This window comes from Jatropha curcas, chromosome 1 (assembly GCF_041381405.1).
Source record: "Jatropha curcas cultivar XTBG-Jc1 chromosome 1, XTBG_Jcur_1.0, whole genome shotgun sequence".
Lineage (NCBI taxonomy): Eukaryota > Viridiplantae > Streptophyta > Magnoliopsida > Malpighiales > Euphorbiaceae > Jatropha > Jatropha curcas.
In genome coordinates, this window is record NC_143151.1 from 9,992,285 (window position 1) to 10,003,246 (window position 10,962).

A 10,962-nucleotide genomic window follows, 5' to 3' on the forward strand; every position below is an offset into this window, starting at 1 on the left:
ACAACCTTTCCTACGAAGCGGAGGCTCCACCTTTCTGTTGTGGGTCCCTCCGACATGTGGGACACACAAAAGTTTGAAAAAAAAAGAAAAGAAAAAAAAGGGGAAAGAAACATTTTTTTTCTTTATTCAAAGAAGGTCGCGCGAAGATGGATGAGTTAATTGCGCGCAGTCAGTGGACACGTTGATTAACGCATCCCCTTCTCCTATAAATAGGAGAATTTTCCCTCAACAAATCGCACAAAAACAAAACAAAGAAGTCTACACAGTTAAGTGTAGAGAAAATTTTAGGAAATGGTTCCTAAAATTGGAAAAGAGAGAAAATAGTGAGGATTATAATTTTTGGGGTGTTTTTTTTGGGAAACACTTAGAGTGCCACTATTTTTGTAATCTTTTTTGTACCTACTATTTTTAGTGGAAGAATTATTTGAATTTTTTGTCCGTGGACGTAGCCCATAACAGTTGAAGGGTGAACCACGTAAATCTCGGTGTCCTTATTTTTCATCTGGCATTTACGGTAATTATTTAATTTTTTACCATGGTTATTATTTCTGGTGGATTCGATTGTCAATGTCAAATACGTAATTATTGGAGGTATATGTGGTAATAGTAATTTAAATCTTTATCGGCACTATTAACTTTTATCGTCGGTAATTTTATTTTACTTCTACCATTGGCATTTTCCGCGGGCCCCACTCGGGATCAGTTATAATCCCAACAACTGGTATCAGAGCCTGGTTGGTAAATTCTGTCAGTTTTCTACAAAGCTACTATTCACGTGAATAGTGAATTTCGTGAATCGAAAAATTTTGTCAGATTCAGAATTCGACATGGCTAACGACGGGGCAATGATCAAATTGACGGATTCGAATTATTCAATATGGAAATCCAAAATGGAGGACTACCTCAATTGCAAAGATCTGTATGATCCAATTGAAGCTGACAGTGCAAAGCCAAAAGAAATGAAAGAAAGACAGTGGGACAAATTAAAAAAGCAGACATTGGGTACAATACGCCAATGGATAGATGCTAGTCTGTACAACCACGTGAGAAATGAAAAAGATTCCCAAGTTCTCTGGAAGAAATTAGAGAATATGTACGAGGCTACAAACGCTCAAGGTAAAGTGTTCATTATTCGTAAAGTCATGAACTTAAAGTTGTCAGAGGGGTGATCAGATACACAGCACCTGAACGATTTTGAAGGACTCGTAACTTAGTTAGCAGTTAGCGGTATGTCCTTGGATGACGAGATGCAAGCATGCCTATTGTTGAGATCTCTACTGGATAGTTGGGATACTCTTGTAGTATCATTGAGTAACTTAGCTCCAAATGGAGTGGTAATAATGTCTATGGTAAAAAATAGACTACTCAATGAAGAGCTATGAAGAAGAGACGTTGCCAGTACCAGTTCACAAGCCCTTGTCACAAAGAATAGGGGCCGGAGCAAGAGTAGAGGTCCAAGGCATGAAAAATCAGGTGGTAGATCCAAGTCCAAAGAAATGAGAAAGTGTTATCATTGCGGCAAGGAGGGTCATCTCAAAGGAATTGCCATTTACTCAAACAAGATAATGTAAACCGAAGACAGGAGAATGACAGAAATACATCTGCTACAGTCTTAGTAGAAGATGGTGAGATAATTTTAGTCACTCATGATGCAGATTGCTGTCATGTTGGAGATGCAGATACCGAGTGGATAGTAGACTCCGGTGCTTCATACCACTGTGTTCCAAAAAGGGAATACTTCTCCACTTATAAAGCAAGAGATTTTGCCACTATTAGAATGGGAAATAATAATGTCTCGCAAATGGTGGGAATTGGTGATGTCTGCGTAAAGATAAGTGTCGGGTGCACATTAGTACTTAAAAATGTGAGACATATTCCCGATCTTCGGTTGAACCTGTTGTTTGTCAGTGTACTGGACAAGGAAGGCTATCACCACCATACAGGTGATGGTAACTGGAAACTCACCAAAGGTCTTTGGTGGGGGTGAGAGGAAAATTATGCTACTCGCTGTATAAGACGCACGCAACAATATGTGCGGATCAATTGAATACAGTTGCAGATGATGCTTCACCAAATTTGTGGCATAGGCGGCTGGCGCACGTTAGTGAGAAAGGGTTAAATATGTTGGCTAAGAAGTCCCTCATCCCATTAGCCAAAGGTAAAATAAACCCTTGTGATCATTGTTTATTTGGGAAGCAACATCGTGTCTCATTTCAGAAAAGCTCTAGATGAAGAGACAATAAGTTGGAGTTGGTACACTTTGACATATGTGGTCCCATGGAGGTTGAATCACTTGGAGGAAGTAGATATTTTCTAACCTTCATTGATGATTGCTCACGAAAAACATGGATATATTTGTTGTGCACAAAGGGCCAAGTATTCAAGCACTTTCAGCAACTCCATGCGATGGTGGAAAGGGAAACTGGAGTGCCTTTGAAGTGTTTGCGCACAGATAATGGTGGTGAATACATCTCTAAGGAGTTTAGAGATTATTGTAGTCAGCATGGTATTAGGCATGAAAAGATAGTTCCTGGTACGCCTCAACAGAATGGCGTTGCTGAACGGATGAATCGCACCATTGTTAAAAGAGTCAGAACCATGCTTAAAATGGCCAACTTACCTAAGCCATTTTGGGGAGAAGCTGTCAATACTGTTGTCTACCTAATCAACCGACTACCTTCAATGCCTTTGGATTTTGATATCCCGGAGAAGGTCTGGACAGTTAGAAATATTTCATACTCTCACCTGAGGGTATTTGGCTACAAGGCATTTATGCATGTTCCGAAGGAGCAGAGATCAAAGCTTGATGATAAGTTAGTTCCTTGCACTTTTATCGGTTATGGAGACGAAGAGTTTGGCTACAGGTTGTGGGACCCAGTGAAAAAGAAAGTTGTCCGGAGTTGAGATGTAGTATTCCACGAGAATGAGATTGTGGCAGATACAACTTGTGAAGAATCCACAAGTGATTGTGTTGTTGATATTAAACCAGGATGCATTCCTACAGATGATGTCACGAGAGGAGGAATGCCAGAATCAAAACGAGAAGAAGAAGAAGAGCCAGTCATGGGGGATCAAGAGATGATTGTAGATGATAATAGTGATGTAGTGGTTATTGAGCAGGGGGAGCCAGAGAACCCCATTCCACCAGAAGGAGTTGAACCTCAGTTAAGAAGGTCAACCAGAGAACGCCAACCATCTACAAGGTACCCTAGTTCTTGTTACATTTTGATTACTGATGAGGGGGAGCCAGAGAGCTTCTAAGATGTGCAATCTTACAAAGACATAGATTGCTGGACAAAGGCCATGCAAGAGGAGATGAATTCTTTGAAAAAGAATGATACATATGAGCTGGTGAAACTTCCAAAAGGGAAGAGAACACTCAAGAACAAATGGGTGTACAAACTAAAGAAAGATGATGGCAACCTAGTGAGATACAAAGCTCGATTGGTTGTCAAAGGCTTTACTCAAAAGAAAGGTATTGACTTTGATGAGATTTTTCACCAGTTATGAAAATGAGTTCTATTCGAGTTGTGCTAGGTCTAGTAGCTAGTTTGAATCTTGAGTTAGAGCAGCTTGATGTAAAGACCGCATTCTTACATGGGATCTAGAGGAAGAAATCTATATGGAACAACCAGAAGGTTTCAAGGTCAAGGGAAAAGAGGACATGGTTTGTCACTTGAACAAGAGCTTGTACGGGTTGAAACAAGCACCGCGACAATGGTATAAAAAGTTTGATTCTTTCATGGTGAATCAAGGATACAAAATGACAGATGCATATCCTTGTGTATATATCCAGAAATTCCTTGACGGTAAATTTATCATCCTTCTCTTATATGTTGATGATATGCTAATCGTTGGACCAGATGCACACATGATTAGCAGGTTAAAAAGTGATTTGTCAAAAGCATTTGACATAAAGGATTTGGGATCGATAAGGCAAATTCTCGGAATGGAGATTATCCGAGACAGAAAGTCCTGCAGTTTATGGTTATCGTAGGAAAAATATATTGAACGAGTTCTAGAGAGGTTCAATATGAAGAATGCTAAACCAGTTAGCACTCCACTTGCCGCTCACTTCAAGTTGAGTAAGAAATCCTACCCATCAACAGAGAAAGAAAAAGGAGATATGTCAAATGTTCCATATTCCTCAGCGGTCGGAAGTTTGATGTACGCAATGGTGTGTACGAGACCAGATATCGCTCATGCAGTTGGCGTTGTGAGCCGATTTTTGTCAAATCCCCAGAAGACACATTGGGAAGCAGTGAAGTGGATCTTCAGATGCCTAAGAGGAACTTCAAAGTTATGTTTAACTTTTGGAGGTGAAAAGCTTGCACTTGTTGGTTACACAGATACAGATATGGCCGGTGATCTTGATGAAAGAAAATCTACATCAGGATACCTATTTACATTCTTAGGGGGAGCTATTTCATGGCAGTCAAGATTATAAAAATGTGTTTCGTTATCAATGATCGAAGCAGAGTACGTTGCAGCAACAGAAGCAGGAAAGGAAATGCTTTGGTTAAAGTGATTCTTTCAAGAATTGGGTGTGTAGCAGGAAGAATATATAGTTTATTGTGATAGTCAAAGTGCATTAGACTTGAGCAAAAATACTATGTATCATGCGCGGACAAAGCATATTGATGTAAGATATCATTGGCTTAGATCTGCCATTGAAGAGAAGCAGTTCCAGTTACGAAAGATTCACACAGACAAAAATGCTGCAGATATATTGACAAAGGTTGTTCCGAAGGAGAAGTTCAAACTATGTGTCAAAACGGCAGGAATGGAGAGTCCCACCATGTAGTCAAGAGGGGGAGAATTGTTGTGGGTCCCTCCGACATGTGGGACACACACAAGTTTAAAAAAAAAAGAAAAGAAAAAAAAGGGGAAAGACACATTTTTTTTTCTTTGTTCAAAGAAGGCTACACGAAGATGGATGCGTTAATTGCGCGCTGTCGGTGGACGCGTTGATTAACGCATCCCCTTCTCCTATAAATAGGAGAAATTTTCACTCAATAAATCGCACAAAAACAAAACCAAGAAGTCTACATAGTTAAGTGTAGAGAAAATTTTAGGAAAGGGTTCCTAAAATTGGGAAAGAGAGAAAATAGTGAGGATTATAATTTTTAGGGTGTTTTTTTTGGGAAACACTTAGAGTGCCACAATTTTTGTAATCTCTTTTGTACTTACTATTTTTAGTGGAAGAATTATTCGAAGTTTCATAGACGTAGCCCATAACAGTTGAAGGGTTAAACCACGTAAATCTCGATGTCCTTATTTTTCATCTGGCATTTACGGTAATTATTTAATTTTTTACCGTGGTTATTTTTTTTGGTGGATTCGATCGTTAATGTCAAATATGTAATTATTGGAGGTATGTGTGGTAATAGTAATTTAAATCTTTATCTGCGCTATTAATTTTTATCGTCGGTAATTTTATTTTACTTCTACCACTGGCATTTTTCCGCGAGCCCCACTAGGGATCAGTTATAATTCCAACACTTTCAATTAACATGCTATTATCTTGACCTTTCTTTTTGGAGTTGTCTCCATATAGTTAAAGAATCTTTCTACATAGTTATTCGATCCAAGAATTTTTTTTTATGTTGTAAATGTCAATGAAGTTTGGAATATTAACTTTCATCCGAAAATCTTGACTTTCTTGATCATCATGTCTATGAAAACCCCTTCTCCCATACAATACTTAATGACAGTTTCTAGGATATTCAAGGTTTCATGGAAGTCCTCTTCATCATAGATTCATTGTCCACTATAGTTAGAAAATGATTTGGCTACTATAGATTTAAGATTCATTCGTGTTTTATCACAAGTTAGGATGAAATATCGATTTGTAATCTTGTTTTTTTTATGCATTTTTCTTTGAGTTGAAGGAAGACACAATCTTTATTACTATTGTGTTCTCAAATATTAAGATTGTGTTTTTATCAATATAAGTTGTTTACATAGATTTTGGGATCGGAGGGGAATAGAAAGTCTAAGGGTTTAGATGAATTGATTCTTTATTGTACTTTTGATTTTTTTGACTTTGAAATGTATATATATATAGAATATTATTAAAAAAACTATGCATTTTGTGATTTTAAATACGATTGAATGACAATTCCTCTAACTGATGTGTACTACAATGATATTTTTTCAGGACTGATGAGAGAGGTGTGAATAAGGAGTATGTGGGTGGTGATTTTATGCAAGTGGAGGTAGATATTGGTAATTGCTCATTGAAAAGATTTGTTGAGAATATCCAAAAAGAGATGGGGATAAGAACAGTGGTCCAAATTCATTTTAAATCTATAGAGAACAACTTATCACATGGGTATAGAATTGTTTGAGATGGGTCTATTCAAGATATGCGTGATATGGGATAAAGTAAGAAAGAATAGAAGTATACGTTGAACATAAAATGTATAAGGATAGACTAGTAAATCCAAGCGATAAGTTTTGTCTACTATATGTGATCTCATTAAGGGTCAAGATATATGCACTAATGGTAGTGAGTAGGCATGGCCGGTTCAATGAACCGCTGGTTCCGGTTCATTGAACTGCCGGTTCGAGATATTTAAAATTTTGAACTGGAACTGACCCTTGAACCTTCAGTTCCAGTTCTGGCATAGTTCCGATGAATCGACGGTTCGAATTACAGTTCCGATTCGATTCCGGTATTATACAAATTTTTTAAAAAATTAAAAAAATTTTGATTCCGAATTCATAAATAAATAATAATTTTAAAATGTTTAGATTTTTTTAACTAAATAAATTATTATAAAATTTTAAAAGAAAAACTTCTATTAACTTTAAACTATTATTACATTAAATTTATAAATTTTTGCTAATTCACTATAATACAGAAATTATAATTTTTTTATTTTTGGCTTGAATTCAATTAAAATTATAAAAATTTAATTTAATTGCCTACGTATCCTCTTGAAAATTAGAGGAAATCAAAGATCACATAGTTCTTTTTTTTATTACAATGGAAAATAATCTCCCAATTATTACAATTAAATTTAGTCATCGGTGCCATTAGTCCCCGTTAATGAGCCGGAATCATCATCATCGCTGGAATTTTATTAGTCTTGAGTTCTCAATGCCGCTCTAGTCCAATCGTCAATGCATTCTTGCATTTCCACATTATTTGGCGATAATCTTGACCGTGTTGGATCTAAAATTTGTTGACCAGCACTAAAAGCTTGTTCGATAGCAACAATAGAAATTGAACAAGCAAGAATATCTTTTGCAATTGAAGCTAAGACTGGAAAGCGATTTGCATGCTTTTTCTACCAACCCAAAATGTCAAATTTTGTTGGGTCACCATCCGCATCATCACCTAAAAACTAAAATATGTGCTAATATATGTCTCAATTTCTGTGGATCAATATGGACCCTCCCTTGGTTTTTTTTGAAACATTTTGCATGAAAGTAAATTGTGTAGAAAGAAATTTAGTGCATTGTGTAGTTTGTGGATGTGATACTTGAGGAAGGGAAGATACTAATTTAGAATACTCATTGTACAATTGACGGACATACCTTAAAACATTATTAGTAAGAGAAAAATAATCTCAATTTCAGGTTTATTTTTTAACATTCATATGAACCTTAATCGACCCTTAAATTGCCAGTTCCAGATTAAAATTTTGAACCGCTGATTTCGGTTCGTCTACAGTACGGTTCGGTTTCAGTTAGAACCGAACCGGTGGCCATGCCTAGTAGTGAGTTGAGTGACACTAGGGTAGAAAGCAAAACTAGGCTTAGTGTCAGTACAACTAAAGAATTAAATGAAGTAGTAAATGAGGTAGTAGAGAAGAGTAATAAGCCACTGGATCTTAAGGAGAGAGGGGTCAACTTATAGAGAGAAGCTATAATTATACATGTAGGTGCTACTAATGGAGATTATGTGGTTGTAAATGTTGAGGTGGGATATACTAGATGTGGAAGATGTTAATCATGATGAGGCTCAAGATGAAGATGAAGAGTTAGTTGAGTGTGAATGAATATGAATGAATATCAAGAGATTAGGAGTTATAAGAAGCAAGAGTTGGTATGAGAAGGTTTAGAGAGAGAAAGAAATAGAGAGCAAGTGAGGTTGATACAAGACCTAATGTATCAAACATCCAATGTCCAAGCAAATGCTGAGCCTACTAGAAATGAAAATGGTGGCGACATAACAAATTATGCAGATTTTGATGGATATATTAACATAGAGAGCACTGATGGAGAAGGAAGTGACCAAGAGTATGCTTTGAGAAGAAAAGGCAAATATAAAGCCTTTGACCCTACAATTGAGCAGGTAAATTTTGCTTTAGCTATGACTTTCAAGAATCCTGAAGAGTTTGAGGAGCATTTGCCTTATTTGCAATCTAGGAGAGAAGAGAGATGAAGTTTATAAGGAACACAAGAACCCAGCTTAGAGCTAAGTGTGTGAAGGAGCGCCCTTGGATTATTTATACATAAATGGAAGGAGCCAGGCAAGACATAGTTTTAAAAACATTCACAAATGAGCATACTTGCTCAATTTCTTTCAAGAATAAAAGATGTAGTGCAAAGTGGATGGCAAAGCATGTGTTGCCTAAGATTAGCGCATGTGAAACAATGACACTAGTTGACCTGTAAAGCAAGTTAAGAATGATTTTGGTGTGGAAGTCAACATTATAAGTTGAGGAGAATAAAATTGATATATTTGGCAAGATTGAATGGACTCCAAGGGTGAATATGCCAAACTATGGGATTATTTAGGTGAAGTGGCAAGATCAAATCATAACAATAGTAGCAATTAGAAGTTCGGAGGCCTATCTTTAATGGTTTACTATTTTTGATATAATGTACATTTACTTTGATGTATTGAAGAAAGGGTTTCTAGTTGGGTGGGAAGGTAGTTGGACTTGGTGGGTACTTTCTTAAGGGTGATATTAAAGGGGAATTGTCAACTAAAGTAGAAAGAGATGGTAATAACTAGATATTTCCTACTAAACGGGTTGTTGTGAATGTGGAGTGCAAATCAACATGGCATTGATTCATTGATCATTTAAAAATGGATTTGGGCACTATTGATGGTGAAGGTTGGACATTTATATCTAACCAACAAAAGGTAAATTCAATTTTCATGTATTTTTTCTTTGTATTTCACTGCCTTTTTGTTAAGCATTAATGATTTCTTTATTAATGTTGTGTGTTTCATTGATTACTTGGTACCATTTATGACAAATTGACTATATGTGAGCGAACATTTATATTTGACCAATAAAAGGTAAATTCAACTTTCATGCATTCTTTCTTTGTATTATAGTTCATGCATTCTTTCTTTGTATTTCATGACCTTTGTGTTAAGCATTAATGATTTCTTTATTAATGTTGTGTGTTTCAAGGATTACTTGGTACCATTTATAAGAAATTGACTCTGTGTGAGCAAAGGTATCGTGCAAGACACCTTTATACCAATTAGAGGAAGAAACACAGATGCAATGAACTTCATCAGTAATTGGGGGCATGTGTAAAGTCATGCAACATGCTTGACTTTGAAGGAAACATGAATGAGCTAAGAAAGATGTCAAAATAAAGATTTAATGATATTATCCACATACATCCAAGTCACTGGTGCATAGCCTACTTCAATACATAGGTAAAATGTGATATTGTAGACAATAACTCGTGTGAAGCTTTTAACGGTAGCATTACAGAAACTAGAATAAAGAACACAATATCTATGTTAGAAGACATAGAAGAATAGTAATGACAAGATTGCACACAAATAGGGATGCAAGTTCTAAGTTGATATGTGATTATGGCAATAAAATTAGTAGGTTTTATCAAGTGGTTTGGAAATTTCACACAAACCTTGAAATTAGTAGGTTTTGTCAAATGATTTGGCATGGAGCAGATAGAGCTAAGGTGTTTGTAGATGCTTAAATTTTGCCTCTAAAAGATTCAGTGATGATACACCATTTTTCACATAAATTTGGATCGGGGTTCTTGATGTCCCTAGTTTTAGAATTGATGGTCCGTGGCTGACATTATCCACGTGTTAAACCATTTTTTACTTTTCAATTTATCGGGATTTCACGACGAAATCGGGCCCGACAAGCTTGCTAGGCCCGCCCGACGCGCTTCCCGGTACACCATCTCAATTTGCGTGCCACCTGGTCTAATTTTGTAAATGTGGTCCTGGTCCCGTTGTGAGGCCTAACAGTGGCATTTTGCCACGTCAGTCCTAAAATGGGGCCACCCAACCTCATTTGCCTATAAATAGGCATTAGGGGGTGTGCCATTGGGAGGATTTTAGGGGAAACTAGGGGAGACTCTTTCATTTTTAAAACTCAACTTTAAATCTTAAGGCAACGTGTATTTACCTTGGATTTAAGTTGAGATCTATCACTTAATCAATCAAAAAACCCCCTATGATCAAGCTGAAATCCTAAAAAAAAACACACTTTAATCTAGAAATTCGGATCATTGGATTGAGAATTGGATTGAGAACCAAGGAATTGGGTTCTTCATCTATTTTTTATTCAATCTTCAAGGGAAACTATCAAAGGTAGTTTTTGAGAACCTTTAATCCATCTCTTCGTCTTTTTCTTTTCTTTTTCGGTGTTTAAAACACCTTCTTTAGGTCTAGTTGTGAGGGAGACCTAAGATCAATCAAACAAGGAGTTTTCACCTCTATGTCATGAGGTTAACAAGAGTGACATGCGCCACTTCCTAGTGCCTCACACCACTATTGCCTAGATCCCCTGTTTACACCCAATAAACACTAGAAGCCTTCCTGTTCTCGAAAAGGCCTTACGCCACTACGTGTGGCGTGCAATATAAGCGTGAGGCGCAAGGACAAAAAGGAAGCCTTTGCATGGAGTTATAAGGACATGACAGGGATAGATAGATCTATAGCTTAGCACACAATTTTCCTGTATCCTTGAGCTAGGCTAGTGAAATAGAAAAGAAGAAGGTTGAGAC